The sequence below is a fragment of the Aotus nancymaae genome, unplaced genomic scaffold, assembly GCF_030222135.1.
Source record: "Aotus nancymaae isolate 86718 unplaced genomic scaffold, 86718_ANA_hifiasm-v0.15.2.pri h1tg000058l, whole genome shotgun sequence".
NCBI classification, from domain to species: Eukaryota; Metazoa; Chordata; class Mammalia; order Primates; family Aotidae; genus Aotus; species Aotus nancymaae.
Window position 1 is genome coordinate 49,578,422 of NW_026988472.1, and position 14,669 is coordinate 49,593,090.

The following is a 14,669-nucleotide window of genomic DNA, read 5'->3' on the forward strand; positions in this document are numbered from 1 at the left end:
TTAAACAGTGAGGTATAGAAATATAGAAAAACACACTGGCTTATTTTTCCATTAATTTAGTACTTCCAAATGGGAGAAAAAATAGAATGCCTGAAACCTAGCTGAATTGTTAAGGAGATGAAATTCCAAGGCATTATTTTTACACTCTTTTCATGGTTTTCTGTTTCTCCACATTGTCATTGCGTTATGAATTTCATAGTTATTCAGGTTTATCTTTCCTAAAGAAAAATTGTAAGATTTTTTGTGCCACATGTAATACAAACCTGTTCTAGTCCTTGGGAATTAATTGCTTGTTTTTTTTTTTAAAGTGAAAGAATCTTTATGTTTCTAGAACTGGAAAGGATCACAGAGATCTTTGATTGATGACTCCACTCTTCAAGGTGATGGATATGTTAATTAGCTTTATGGTGGCAAATGTTTCATAATGTATATCAAAACATCACGTTGTATACCTTAAATATATACACTTTTTATTTGTCAATTATACCTCAAGAAAGCTGGAAAAAATTATTTTTAAATTTACATAATGTAAAGTCTGCTTTTGGTAATATACAATTCTGTGGGTTTAAAAAATGCATAGATTCATGTATCCAACACCACAATGATGACACAGAGCATTTCCAACATCTCCTAAAATTTCCTTATGCTCCCACTTTTTAGTCAGCCTCTCTCCTTGCCCCAGTCCTTAGCAACCTCTGATCTGTTTTCCATTCCTTCAATTCTGCCTTTTCCCAGAACGTCATATACATGGAATCAGGCACTATAGAGGTTTTTGAGGTTGGTTGCTTCCACTCAGCATTGTGCCTTTGAGAGCCACTTAATTTGATGCATGTATCAATCATTTGTTCCTTTTGATGGCTGCATAATATTCCATTGTATGGATGCATAATAGTCCATTGCATGGAAGTGCTATAATTGATGAACATTTGGGTTGCTTCTAGCTTTTGGAGACTAAGAGTAAAACTGCTGCAAACATTTATGTACAGGTTTTTCTGTAAATGTCCTTTTTTATTTATCTTGGATAAATACCTAGGAGTGGTATTGCTGAGTATGTGGTATTGGCTAAGTGTATGTTTAACTTTATAAGAAACTGCCAAACTGTTTTCTAAAGTGGTTGTGCCATTTTGCATTTTGTATACCAGCAATGCATGAGATTTCTAGTTGCTCCATATCCTTTCCAATCTGGTATTGTCAGGTTTTCTAAATTAAAGTTTTAGCCATTCTAATAGATGCACAGTGGTATCTCACTGTGGTTTTTAGAAATCTGCATATCCCTGATGGTTAATGATCTTAAGCATCTTTAGGTATTTATTTTTGTTCCTATTGTTGAGTTTTGAGAGTTAAAGATATACATTCTAGATATAAGTCCTTTGTCAGTTTTGCGATTTGCAAATATTTTCTACCCATCTCTGCAGCTTGCCTTTTCTTAATGGCAGTACTCCCATCTTATCTAAGAAGAAATTGACACATCGACAGCTTTTGTTGGCTCTGCCATAAACTGACTGCATGTGACATTGGCTAAGTCAGTTAATTTATTCTGTGCTTCTGTTTCCTATTTCATAAAACAAGTGTGGAATGAGAATATTTCTGAGATTCTTTCCAGCCAGAATAGTCAATAAGAGACTGGCCCAAGTTCACCCAGTTAATTAGTAGCAGAGTTGGGCTGGAGCTTGGGCTGCTTCCCACGCTGCTGCCTTCGTTTGCAATATAATTATTCTCAATTTCTTAAATCTAATTTTTAAAATTAGGTCTTCCATTTACATGCTTCAAAATTTAAAAGTATAAAAGGATATGCTGTTAAAAAAAACCTCCCTGTCACCCTGAACAAGCAACGCATGTTCTGAAGCTTTTAAAAATATCTATGAGCACATTTTTATGTGTTGTGTATATGTGTATGTGTGTTTTCTTTCTCTCCTTTTTAAAGTGAGTTATACACTGCAGCTTTCTTCTTTTTTCTGCTGATAGAAATGCAGGTTAAAATTACATGGCGATTCATTTTTTCCATTATTATGTTTGTAGTTGAGGATATTTGTCTTCTGTTGAATTATTTGTTCATATTGTTTTCCTTTTTTTTTCTATTGGGTTGCTGGCATTGTAGCTAATAAGCTACTTATTTATTACAGAAATTAACTTTATGAGATCTCACAATCTTCCCCTAGTTTGCCTTCTGTCTTTTGAGTTTGCTTATTGTGGTTTTGTTTGAAGAGTTCTGACGTTTTTGTGGTTGAATTCATCAGTCTGTTATCATGTCTGGCATTTGGATCATAGTTGAAAGGACTTTTCCCCCTTAGTATTAACAGAAGAATGATCCCATGGTTTCTTTAATTTATCACTGAATTCTACATATTTATGTATGTTTAAATATTTGATCAATTGGGAATTATCCTGGCATAAGGTGTGAGACATAGAACCAAATATATTCTTCCAGAAGGCAGCTCATTTCTTTCAAAACTATTACATAATCCCTTTCTTCTCTTCTGCCCTGGGTTGCTGCTTACAGCATACACTAAATTTCCATATGGGAGGTTCTATTTCTGAGTTTTCTACTACGTTCCATTGATCTTTCTTTCTACTTAAGTTAAATATTAAGGTTTTGTTTATGTTTCAGCATGTTACATACAGGGCTAGCCTTCCTTCATTACTGTTTTAATTTCTTCAGAATTCTTCCAGCATTTTATTATACAAATTTTTAAGCGTGTGGAAGTGTTGAAAGAGTTTTACAGTGAACACCCATTACACTACCTGTATCTATCCATGTATTCGGCCCTCTGTACACTAATCCATCTTAGTTTCTGATGTGTTTCGAAGTAAATTGGAGATACAGGTGTACATCCCACTAAGTACTTCAGCATGCACATCATGAAGTAAAGTTTAGTATTTACAGCATTTTTGATTTTCAGCTAAATTTTACATGCAATGAAATGCACAAATCTTAAATGCACGTTCGCTGGGTTTGTAATGCTTATCAAAACACAGAATATTAACATCATCCCAGAAGGTTTCCTCACTCTTGCCACTTAATCCCCATGCTCACTCCCTCAGAGCCCACCACTGTTGTAACCTTTTTACCACCGTAGATTTAGTTATTTGTTCTAGTACTTTGGTATGCACTCTTTTTGTGGACACCGTCTTTTGTTCACTAAGCATAATATTTTTGCGACTTCTCCATGTTGTTGCTTTTTATTGATGAGTGCTATTCCATTACATGACTGTACTATGTTTGGTTTCTCCGTGTTCCTATTAATCAATACCTGGGTTGTTTGCAGGTTTTGGCTCTTATGAATAAAGCTGTTATGAACATTCTTGCACAGCTTTTTCTTGTGGTTCCTTATGTTTTGTTTTCCCTTTTCCGTGCCATGGGATGGAGCAAATACCTGTGAGTGGAACTGCTGGGTGATATAGTTTGGATATGTGTCCCTGCCCAGATCTCATACCGATTTGTAATCCTCAGTGCTGGAAGTGGGGCCTGGTGGGAGGTGTTTGGATCATGGGGGCGAATCCTCCATATCTGGGTGCTGTCTTCATGATAGTGAGTGAGTTCTCACTGGATCTGGTTGGTTATAAGTGTGTGACACCTGCTGCCCCCCCATCCCCTATGCTCCTGCTCTGGCCATGTGTTGTGCATGCTTCTGCTTTACCTTCCGCTGTGAGTCAAAGCCCCCTGAGGCCTCCCCAGAAGCAGATGCTGGAGCCATGCTTCTGTACAGCCTGCAGAACTGTGAGCCAACTAAACCTCTTTTCTTATAAATTGCCCAGTTGCAGGTATTTCTTCATAGCAATGCAAGAACACCCTAATACAATGGGTCATGGTTTTTAGCATTTTAAGAAACTCATACTTTTTTCCAAACTAGTAGGACCATTTTATACTCTCACCAGCATGCATGCATGAGATTCGAGTTGCTCCAATTCCTCAACATCATTTGGTATTGTCAGTCTTCAATTTTTATCATCTGGTGGGTATATGGTGGTATCACATTGTGGTTTTATTTTGCATTTTCCTGATGACTAATGAGGTTCAACAATTTTCATATGCTTACTGGTCCTTGGAATATCTTTTTTTTTTTCTTTGTTTTTGACACAGAATCTCACGCTGTCGCCCAGGTTGGAGTGCAATGGCACAATCTAGACTCACTACACCCTCCGCCTCCTGGGTTCAAGGGATTCTCCTGCCTCAGCTTTTCAAGTAGCTGGGACTATAGGCACCCACCACCACACCTGACTGATTTTTGTAATTTTTACTAGAGACGGGGTTTCACCATGTTAGCCAGGCTGGTCTCGAACTCCTGACCTCATGTAATCCACTCACGTCAGCCTACTGAAGTGCTGGGATTACAGGCATGAGCCACTGTGTCTGACCAATTTATGTTTTATTTCTGGGATTCTGTGTGTGTGTGTGTGTGTGTGTGTGTGTGTGTGTGTGTGTGTATAAAAAAGGCATGACCATGGGCCGGGCACGGTGGCTCACGCCTGTAATCCCAGCACTTTGGGAGGCTGAGGCGGGTAGATCACGAGGTCAAGCGATAGAGACCATCCTGGTCAACAAGGTGAAACCCCGTCTCTACTAAAAATACAAAAAAATTAGCTGGGCATGGTGGCGCGATGCCTGTAATCCCAGCTACTCAGGAGGCTGAGGCAGGAGAATTGCCTGAACCCAGGAGGCGGAGATTGCAGTGAGCCGAGATCGTGCCATTGCACTCCAGCCTGGGTAACAAGAGCGAAACTCCGTCTCAAAAAATAAAAGAAGAAGAAGAAGAAAAAAAAAAGGCATGACCATATGCCAAGAGAGCTGACTTTTTCCTTTGACCCAGGGTTTTACATATAAATTTCTTTTTTCTTTTCTTTTCTTTTTTTTAAATTTGAGACAGAGTCTCACTCTGTCCCCTGGGCTGGAGTGCAGTGGTGCGATCTTGGCTCACTGCAAACTCCACTTCCTGGATTCAAGCGATTCTCCTGCCTCAGTCTCCCAAATAGTTGGGATTACACGCACCCACCATCACACCCGGCTAATTTTTGTATTTTTAGTAGAGACAGGGTTTCACCATGTTGGCCAGGTTGGTCTCGAACTGCTGACCTTAGGTGATCTGCCCACCTCGGCCTCCCAAAGTGCTGGGATTACAGGCGTGAGCCACTGCACCTGGCCACGTATAAGTTTTTTTTGTTTCTCAGATAACAAAGGCTAGTTTTTCAAATTTCTTTGCTAACAACTTAAATTTCTCCTTTTCTGGGTACCATAGAGACAGAACAATGCTTGCAAATATAATTCATTTAATTCATTTTTTCTGCTTCTGGAACCTAATTGGGTGCAGGAGGCTTCCACTGCAGCTGGTTCACCCCGACTTCTATTCTTGCAAACACATGATTAGAGTTGTGTGCCTCTGGCTGTGCCCCTTGTATTTGGGAAGCGAGCTTCTGCTGCTGTTTGCGAAATCTCCAGCTGCTGTGGGATCCCCATGGTGTTTGTTTATCTCTGTCTCCTCTGCAACACACCCTGATCAATCTCCACTGACATTTGTAGTCATTTTGACACTTTGAGGTCTGGGGTTTTAACTTTCTTCTTGTTTTACCAAAAATGAATTAAAGAAAATCTTTTTCTTCTCCTTTATTGCTTCTGTATTTCCAAGAAGAAAATGGTAGAAATGCTGAGTTTACATTTCATGTGAAAACTTGAGTCCTACTCGGAAATGTTGGATTGTCCAACTTTCTAACAACACTTAGAAACCAAGTTATTTTGTTTGATTATCTGAGATTTTAATCAATCTTTTCTTCTTTTTCCAAGAATGATATGCTTCCTACTACACTCATTATAACTAGATTGGCTGGTGAAATGAATGGGCTTTAGGATTGGCCTCAATGTTTTTGAAAATTAGGGAATGGTTTTATAACAAGATATTTAAACACCATTATCAGTTACCATTTTGGTACTTAATAACTCTTAGGCATCATAGTATTCTCATTGCCAACATACTAAATTTTTCTTTCTTAAAAGTATATTTTACTGATACGTAATAGTTGTACATATTTTCACACTTAACATTAAAATGCTGACCATACGTTTGCTTGGTGTTTCGTTGTTGATGAATACTAGACAGATGATGTAGTTTCTTTTATATCTGCAGGCAGATGGAGTTATTGTCATGGTGTTTAGGACAAGCCGATTGTGTTAAATCATGTGACACACCTAATTTCAGAAACCAGAGGGGAAATCACCGCTTATTCAAGTTCAAGGTAAGCATGAAAAACTCATTGCCTGGCACTTATTTTCTATATCAAAGCATTTGCCAGTGGAGTTAAGGGGAGGCTTACATATCACAGCAACAAAGTCAGAATTCCCTTAAAACTGAAGTTAGAATGATTGTGGAAGAGCTTTGGTTTTCCATATACCAAATTCACTGTGATAACTCCTTGTGAGCAGAGATTTTAGCCCCTCATTGATCATCATTCAGCATACTTCTTTGATATTCATTTATCCTCCTACAGATGAGTTGGGGAAAATTCACAGCCTTGTATTTTGTATTTTCCTTCATGGAGGTGACATAGCACTTTGGTGAAAACATTTTTTTCCCTTTCAAGTGTAAATACTGGTTTTAGTGATGACTAAATCACATTGGGAAGGTATTCCAAGGAAATAGGATTGGGAGTACAGGGAGGAGAAATCTACATCTTATCCCTATGATAAGGCAGGCCCTATGCATATGTTGACTGCAGGATTTGAAGATTATCATGAAGAAATATTCCCCCAACTCCACCATCTGAATCACTGAATCGTAGTTACGGTTCTAGGCTTTTGAAGGACTGTGTCTTCAAGAGGCCCTTGTTAAAATGCAAATACCTCCAAAGTGGGTGGCCTTTTAAGCTTATATGGGTCATGACTCCTCAGTGGGTATTATCATGCCTTGCCAAGATTCTCACGTAATAGAATTTGAGAACCCAGGGTATAGACAAGTGGACAATGATGCCAAGAGGCAGGAAGGGTGCACAAACTAAGAACATCATGGATGATTTTAACTGAACCCAGTGCATGGGATCTAGGTTAGAAAACAGGATTTTCTGTTAATTCAAGACTTGCCCAACTTAGCTGATTCTCTCTCTCTCTCAGAATTCCTATTTGTGGCTTTGACCACGCTCATTGGGTAAGAGTCTGCACAGTTTAGAGGACAAAAGTGTGGCACATTGGGATGAAAGCAATCCTAGAAGATAGAGCTCTGGGAGTTCTTGGTCCAGCTTCAACATGCAATGGCCGAGCAACCTTGACCTCTTGGTAGAGTGGAGATGAATGTACCTCCCGACTAGCCCACAGACTGCTGTTAATATCCTGTAAAATAATAAACAACATGGTATAGCTCTTAGTTTGACCCTTATATTTATAGCTCTATTCTTGGAACCCTCGTCCCAGCCTTGATAGCCAACACTCAATCATCCCAAAGTCAATGCCTCCATGGCATTCATTGTTATATCTATGTACCTTCCTCCCTAGTTACTCAAACTCAAAGTTGGGGTTTGAGTATCTTTATTTCCTGTTTCTGATGTTCACTTGGCATGTTGTCTTCTGGACACAGTACTACCACCCTGGTGGTTCATTATTATACATTTAGGTTAATTACATGTTGTCTGGCCATTTCTTCTCTTTCTGATCCACCTCATGTACATGTCTAAAATGTTCTCCTTATACTTCTCTCTCTTTCCATACCATTCCCTGGCTCCCTGTTGCCTATGGGATAAAGTTCTATGTTCCCATCCTGGTTGTTAAGGCCCATCACAAAGAAGTTCGCCCAGTTGCTACACCCTCCCCAACATAAATGCAAAACCTTGGCAAGTCAGCTCATATGACTGTCTCAGTCACAAGCATCATACTTATTTCAGCTCTGAGCATTAGCTCGCTCTGCTTCCCACTTCCGTCTCTTGCATAACATGCTCTTTTTGTTGGTTTAAGTTCTACTTGTATTTCCATGCCCAAGTATGGCACCTCACTGATTCTGATTTTGCCTATGAACTCTCATTTGGAATATACCTGTTCATTCTGATGTTTCAATATGTAATATTTTCAATTGTCTGTCCTGCCTTTTAAGGTGGATCTTTAAGAAAGTACCTGTGGCTTTTTCTCTATCATCCAGCCGTGTCCATGTTGTGCTGTGCTTAGAAGGGTTGCTAGTCTAATGAATAATCAGTTTAACAGATTTGTCTAATTTTTATGCTCTTCTCAGTTTTATTCTTCTTAATGAGCAAAATACTGTGCGTGACTCTCCTTGGAAATAGAATATTTCCTTGCCGTTGAAAGCCCTGTTTCTGTGCCTTCTAGTTTTTGAATTTGTCCACTTGGACAGCTTGCTAAGGGGTCAATTCCTAACCATTTGGGCATAAAGGAAAATGCATCTCCATGCTCCATTTGCTTCATCTCAGCTTGGTTTTATAATCAACAGAAATAGGGAAACTTTAATTTGTACTTCATATATCTTTGATCTGATTACATAACTTGACACTTTTATTTACCTTATATGAATATAGCAAATAGGTGCTTTTTGAATTTAAATGTACTTTTAGATTAACTGCTTATTGGAATGTGGTTTACATGGATAGAGACAGCATATCATCAAGGAAACAGAAGGAACCCCCAGCCCAGTGTTGTCCAAAAGGGAATGCAGGGCAGCCACATGTGTATTTTACATTTTCTAGTATACATTAAAACAGTATAAAGTAAGAGATGAAATTAATTTTAATAACATGTTTTATTTAATCCTTATATCCAACCTATTATTTGAATATAAAATTTCATTATAAAATATTAAGGTATCCTACATTCTTTTTTCCCACTAAGTCTGAAATGTGGCATGTATTTTTCACTTAGAGTGCATCTCAATGCGAACTGACCACATTTTAAGGGCTTGATAGCCATATGTGGTTGGTGCCTGCCACATTGAATGGCACAGATCTAGAAATTACATCTGTTAACCTATAAGGTAGGACTTCTCAATCACCAACACTGCTGAAATTCGGGCCAGGTAATTCTTTGTGGTGGCAGGGGGCTTTCTTCTGTATTGTAGGATGTTTAGCAGCATCCCTGGCTTCTACCCACTAGATGCCAGTAGCACTGCTCTTCAAGGATACAGCAACCAAAGATGTCTTCAGACATTCCCAAATAAGAAGTGCTGCTCAAGGAATAGTCACAGACGTCATGATAAACTATCTTCTGTTGTGCTTGTTAAAAGTCATTGATAGCCTGAGTGTGGCGGCTCAAGCCTAAAATCTCAGCACTTTGGGAGGCCAAGGTGGGAGGATCACTTGAGCCCAAGAGTTCAAGACTAGCTTGGGCAACATAGTGAGACCTCATCTCTACAAATAATTAAAAACGTAACCATGTGTAGTTCCAGCAACTTAGTAGGCTGAGGTGGGAGGATGGCTTGAGCTTGAGAGGTCAAGGCTGCAGTGAGCCATGGTCACACCACTGCACTCCAGCCTGGGCAGCAGAGCTGGTTCTGCCTTCTGAAAAAGCCAGTTGGTAGTGATGGATTAGTTATTGATTGGAAGGCACACTGGATTGTTGCAGTCCTCTTGCCAGCTCCTGGATTATCATATTGAAAGTCCAGGTAAATACCTTAAAGAATAGAAATGCTCTTTCTGAGAATCACTGTCATAGTGAGTTTAATATTCATCAAACTTATTGTAATGCATTGGGAAAATGAATATATTCTTTTGGAGAAAAGGAGGATCATTGGTTTAGTTTTGATTAATGGATTTATGATGAAGTGCTTATTTTCGGTGATGGCGCTATATAAACAAGTCTGTCAAATGTAGTCTAGCTCCCTGTCATTCTACACAAAGAACTGTGAAAGACAAATGTACACTGTATTTGTATTATCAGGCAGCCATGGGTTTGCTACAAGCAATTTACTTAAGAATGAGCATTCAGTCATCCTGGAACATTTTATTCTGGAGCTTTGTTAGGGGTGAGCCTGAGAAGGAAAGTTACCAGCTTGAATGAAACAGAATTTCAATTTGGAGTAGCCAGTCTCCTATGGGATGACAATGTTCCTTAAATGTTAAAAAATATATCCTGACCCACAAAGCGCTCCAGCTACAATTTCTAGGTTATTTCTGGTCTGTATAATGCATTTTTTGTGCTACAAAAATCCCAGAGAAAATCGGATGATCTCCAGATGAATGGGCAGATGGTGCAGATTGAGTCAGAGCTCACGTATTTGATTTGAACTTGTAACTCTCCATGAGCAGAGCTTACACTTAGTTTTATTTTTTAAATAGAAAACAAGTCGGGAAAGAGAAAATGTCAGCAGGTAGGAGACATCTACATAGTATGGTTGGTATTAGTATGTCATGAAGGTTGGGCTACAATGTCTAAATCAGTCATCCAGCAGACATTTACTGAGTTTTTCCTGTATACACCTATCTAGAGATTGAGGGTACAAATGTGAGTAAGAAGAACAGGGTCTCTGCTGTCAGAGATTATCATGTGAGAAGAAAGAGAAAAGACAGACAGTTCCCCAGTGTTTAATAGGTGCTATGCTGGGAGAAGTCAGGGACGTGCAGACCTAAGGGGACACCTGTCGTTCTGGGGCCTGGAGACACTTCTAGGATACAGCAGTTTGTATCCTAGGAAGAATGAGCAGGAGTTAGCCCAGCATGTGATACAGGTGGATTTATGGCATAAGGGATGAGAAAAACGTGGGAGATTACTGTCGGCAGAAAGATGGCATGCTTCAGCATTCAGCAACCCCGGAAGCTTGTTTTGGTGCCTACTGCTACTGCTGAGTGTTGGCTTCAGCCATCCTTGGAGGTCAGCAAAACATTCGCCTTTGAGGCTTTCTGGCATTAAGAATGACAAGAAAGATTTTACTTACTCCTATGAAAGAATGGGCCCATTCAAGGCGGTATTCCTTTAAAATTTATTTGCCACTTATATGTTTTCCTTTCAAATTTGATCAGTTTAAATGTTTTGAAGAATAAGGACAAAAAAAAGTATTTATGGATGTGTTTCAAAGACCTTAAAGTTACCTTTCTCCTGTAAAAATATATTTGTTTTTTTTTCTAAGAAAGAATGCCCCGAGTTGTGACTAAATGTATAGAAAATTCAGTTTCATTTTTATTTATTTATTTTTTTACTAACTTAGAAAATACTGATTTGGCTCATGGTTGATAAATTTAATCAAACATTTAAATTATTATTATTATTACTATATTTTAAGTTCTGAGGTGCATGTGCAGACCGTGAGGGTTTGTTACATAGGTATACATGTACCATGGTGGTTTGCTGCATCCATCACTGTGTCATTTACATTAGGTGTTTCTCCTAATGCTATCTCTCCCCTGTTCCTCCATCCCCTACTATCCCTCCCCTAACCCCCACCCCCCGACAGGCCCCAGTGTGTGATGTTCCTCTCCCTGTGTCCATGTGTTATCATTGTTCAACACTCACTCAAAAAAAATTTTTTTTTAATTAAATCAAAATTTAATCAAACAGTTTTATTTTAAAAATGCAGCCATTTCGACAAAAAAGAGCTAATCTTGAAGCAGCCAAGTCAAGTGTAGACAAGAAGTTGGGTCCATGCATTCAGATCTTCTGCTACATTAGGCATTCCAGCTACCTAGCTGTTGGGCCGCCTCCCACTAATCGTATTTCTTTTGGTTGAATATGGCAATTGATTTTTTAAAAATAGCATTAGTTATTCCAATTATATAATTTCTTTAAAATTTGTCATTCTGTAAATCCTAACAAATTGTGAATTCCACTGAGCAACTAGCTAAGGTTAAGCAGTTATTTCTTAGGTCAAGAAATTTCCTGTTTTGAATGTCATTTTTACCACGAACTTATGCTAACATAATTAAAGTTCAATCTGATTACATATCAGATGGTGGGGTAAAGGATTTCTTAGTAATTTGTGTTACCACAGCCTTTGAAACATTAAGAAATTTTGCTGAAGAATTCTTAACTTTTTATTCTGAAGGACTAAAATCTATAAAGAAATCACAGAAGGCCTAGAATGTATTCCCAGGAATCCTCAGCAAATTCGCCAACTGATAACATTTTGCCCCATTTGCTTGTTATCTGTGTGTTTTCTGAACCATCCTTTTTAGAGTGAATTTTTGACATTATACCCTTTACCCCTGAATACTTTAGAGTATATTTCCCAAGCCCACCGTGATTATCAAATGAAAGGAATTTAATATTGATACTTTACTGTTTTTATCACAGTATAGTATAGTATAGCCTACTTAAAATTTTTTTTTAATATTTGTGGGTACATAGCAGGTGTATATATGATACAGGCACGCAATATGAAATAATGACATCATGGAAAACTGGGTACCCATCCCCTCAAGCATTTATTCTTTGAGTTAGGAACAATGAATCCAATCACACTCTTTTAGTTATTTTTAAATGTACACTTAAGTTATTATTGACTATAGTCACCTGTTGTGCTACTCAATAGTATGTCTTACTCGTTCTTTCGATGTTTTCTGTACCCATTAACCTTCCCCACCTCCCCTGATACATCACTATTGTCAGACATACAGTTGATATTCAGATTTTACTGATTTTCTAAGAATATTGTTCATGGAAAACTTTGCCCTTATATAGGATTCTCTGATCCACATTGTATTTAGTGCTTGTGTTTTCTTTGTCTTTCATGACATTGGCATTTTCAGGAGGTACAGGCCAGGTGTTTTGAAAAATAATGTCAAGTTGGGCTGGCCTGAGGCTTTCCAGGATTAATTTCCGATTCTGCATTTTTGGGGCAGACATGCCACCAACATGCAGCTGCATCCATCACAGGCATCACATTGGGAGCAGCATGCCATTAAGTCCAGTTGTTGGTAATGATACCAACTGACAATTTTCTTTTCAGCAGGTTTCCTAATGCTTCTTTTTGCATGTATTGTGAGTGCACTCTTACTGACTACATACGTAAAAGGGCGACTCGCATGTCATGGCTTCTTCTTTAACATTTTTGCCTCCGTTACTTTTCTCTTCTACTTTCCTGGAACACATCGGGTTCTACCCATTCACTTTCATTTCCCTTGAACAAAATGGGAAGGGATAAGTACACTGACACAGATGGTTGTCAGTGTGGTGAGGACTGCAACTGAGTCTGGGTCTACAAAAATATTCCACTCACTAAACTTTCTGTAGGAAATGCCGCCTGTGTCTGATATGCCAGAAGCAATTGGACTTCGAGGATATTTATAGAAATCGATTATTTTAGCTTATTTCTGAAAGCAGACTAGCTGCCACAATGGAATACACATTAAACAATCCATTAATGACCTCAAATTTAGAGCCAGCTGAATTGAAAATGGGAAACAAAACCCTGCCCAGGGATAGTCATTTTTTTCAGAGACCAACCAGAGAGTCTGGGCCTTTTACAATCACTTGGTTCTGCTCTCCAAACTCCATGGGGCATGACTGAATTGCAAACTTTTTCCCAAGACTATTTTTATAACTATTGCCTACATATCTCCAAGAAAGGGATGTTCACAGCTATCACTGGGAAGTGCTTCTGGAGTCTCAGGATACTTCTAGGCATGCAAATTTAATTTGGAGCACCAGCTATCTCTCTCTTTATATTTTCTCTGGTCTTAGCCTTTGAAGAAGTAGAGACACATTGATCATTGTAAGAAACACAGTGATAGGCCGGGCACGGTGGCTCATGCCTGTAATCCCAGCACTTTGGGAGGCTGAGGCGAGCAGATCACCTGAGTTCAGGAGTTCGAGACCAGCCTGACCAACATGGAGGAACTCTGTATCTACTAAAAATACAAAAATTAGCCAGGCGTGGTGGCACATGCCTGTAATCTCAGCTACTTGGGAGGCTGAGGCAGGAGAATAGCTTGAACCAGGGAGGCGGAGGTTGTGGTGAGCCAAGATCGCACACTTGCACTCCAGCCTGGGCAACAAGAGTGAAACATGGGCCTCCAGAGAGACTTTTGTCTTTGCAACCAGCATGGGAGAAGGGATTGTTGCCAGCCGCAGAAGTACTCTCTTTGTGGACTTAGATGGCAGCAGACAGAATTGCCTCTTAGGTGAGGCAGGGAAAATATGACCATCCAGAAAGACAATGTGGCTCACAGCGGAAAGCCAGTCTGGCCCTCACAGCTAGGCCATGATGCTCTCCAGTTGAACAGGACCCCCACATCAGACAAGGCCACTCTATGACCATGATGGGTCAGGAAAATACAAGGCCACTCCATAATCTCATCCAAATGTGGGCAGAGACATGAACATTGTCCAAAGCACCCAAATGACCAAACATCCCACTTTTCTGACTGCTGCTTCTTTACTAATTACAGCTGTAAGCTTGCTTCCTGCTTTCTGGACAAGATATATCAAGATGCCTAGTTAGGTAATGACCTAAGCTTTCTGATAGCATCCAGCCTGAAGCAAAGCCCCGCTTTCTTGACTCCTCCCCTAAATTACTAACATAAGGCTGTGTTTTATAATGAACTTTTTCTAACCTTTTACTGATATTCTTATGGTCTCCCAAAATGTGTGTTCTTCCTGCTTGCAGTGAGTCAGTCAACCCAACTATAATTATCTACAAGTGATTTCCTGGAGAGTTTTGGCTGGATGACATTGACATCATTATGGTTTTGTAACGTCCCAAAAACACATTCTTAGAGCCTTTAAACAAATAAAAGGTACAAAATTCCTTTCTCAAGCA

The 14,669-nt window shown here is 39.2% G+C and overlaps 1 long non-coding RNA gene across 1 annotated transcript in view; it reads left to right on the forward strand.

Annotated features, from left to right (window-relative positions):
• Positions 1 to 311: 311 nt before the first annotated feature.
• LOC105704638 (uncharacterized) overlaps positions 312 to 14,669 on the forward strand; it is a 125,294-nt gene continuing 110,936 nt past the window's right edge. The window contains exons 1-2 of the long non-coding RNA XR_001104497.3: positions 312 to 380; positions 6,117 to 6,225. This is a non-coding gene — a long non-coding RNA (uncharacterized LOC105704638). The remainder of the gene's footprint in view (positions 381 to 6,116; positions 6,226 to 14,669) is intronic.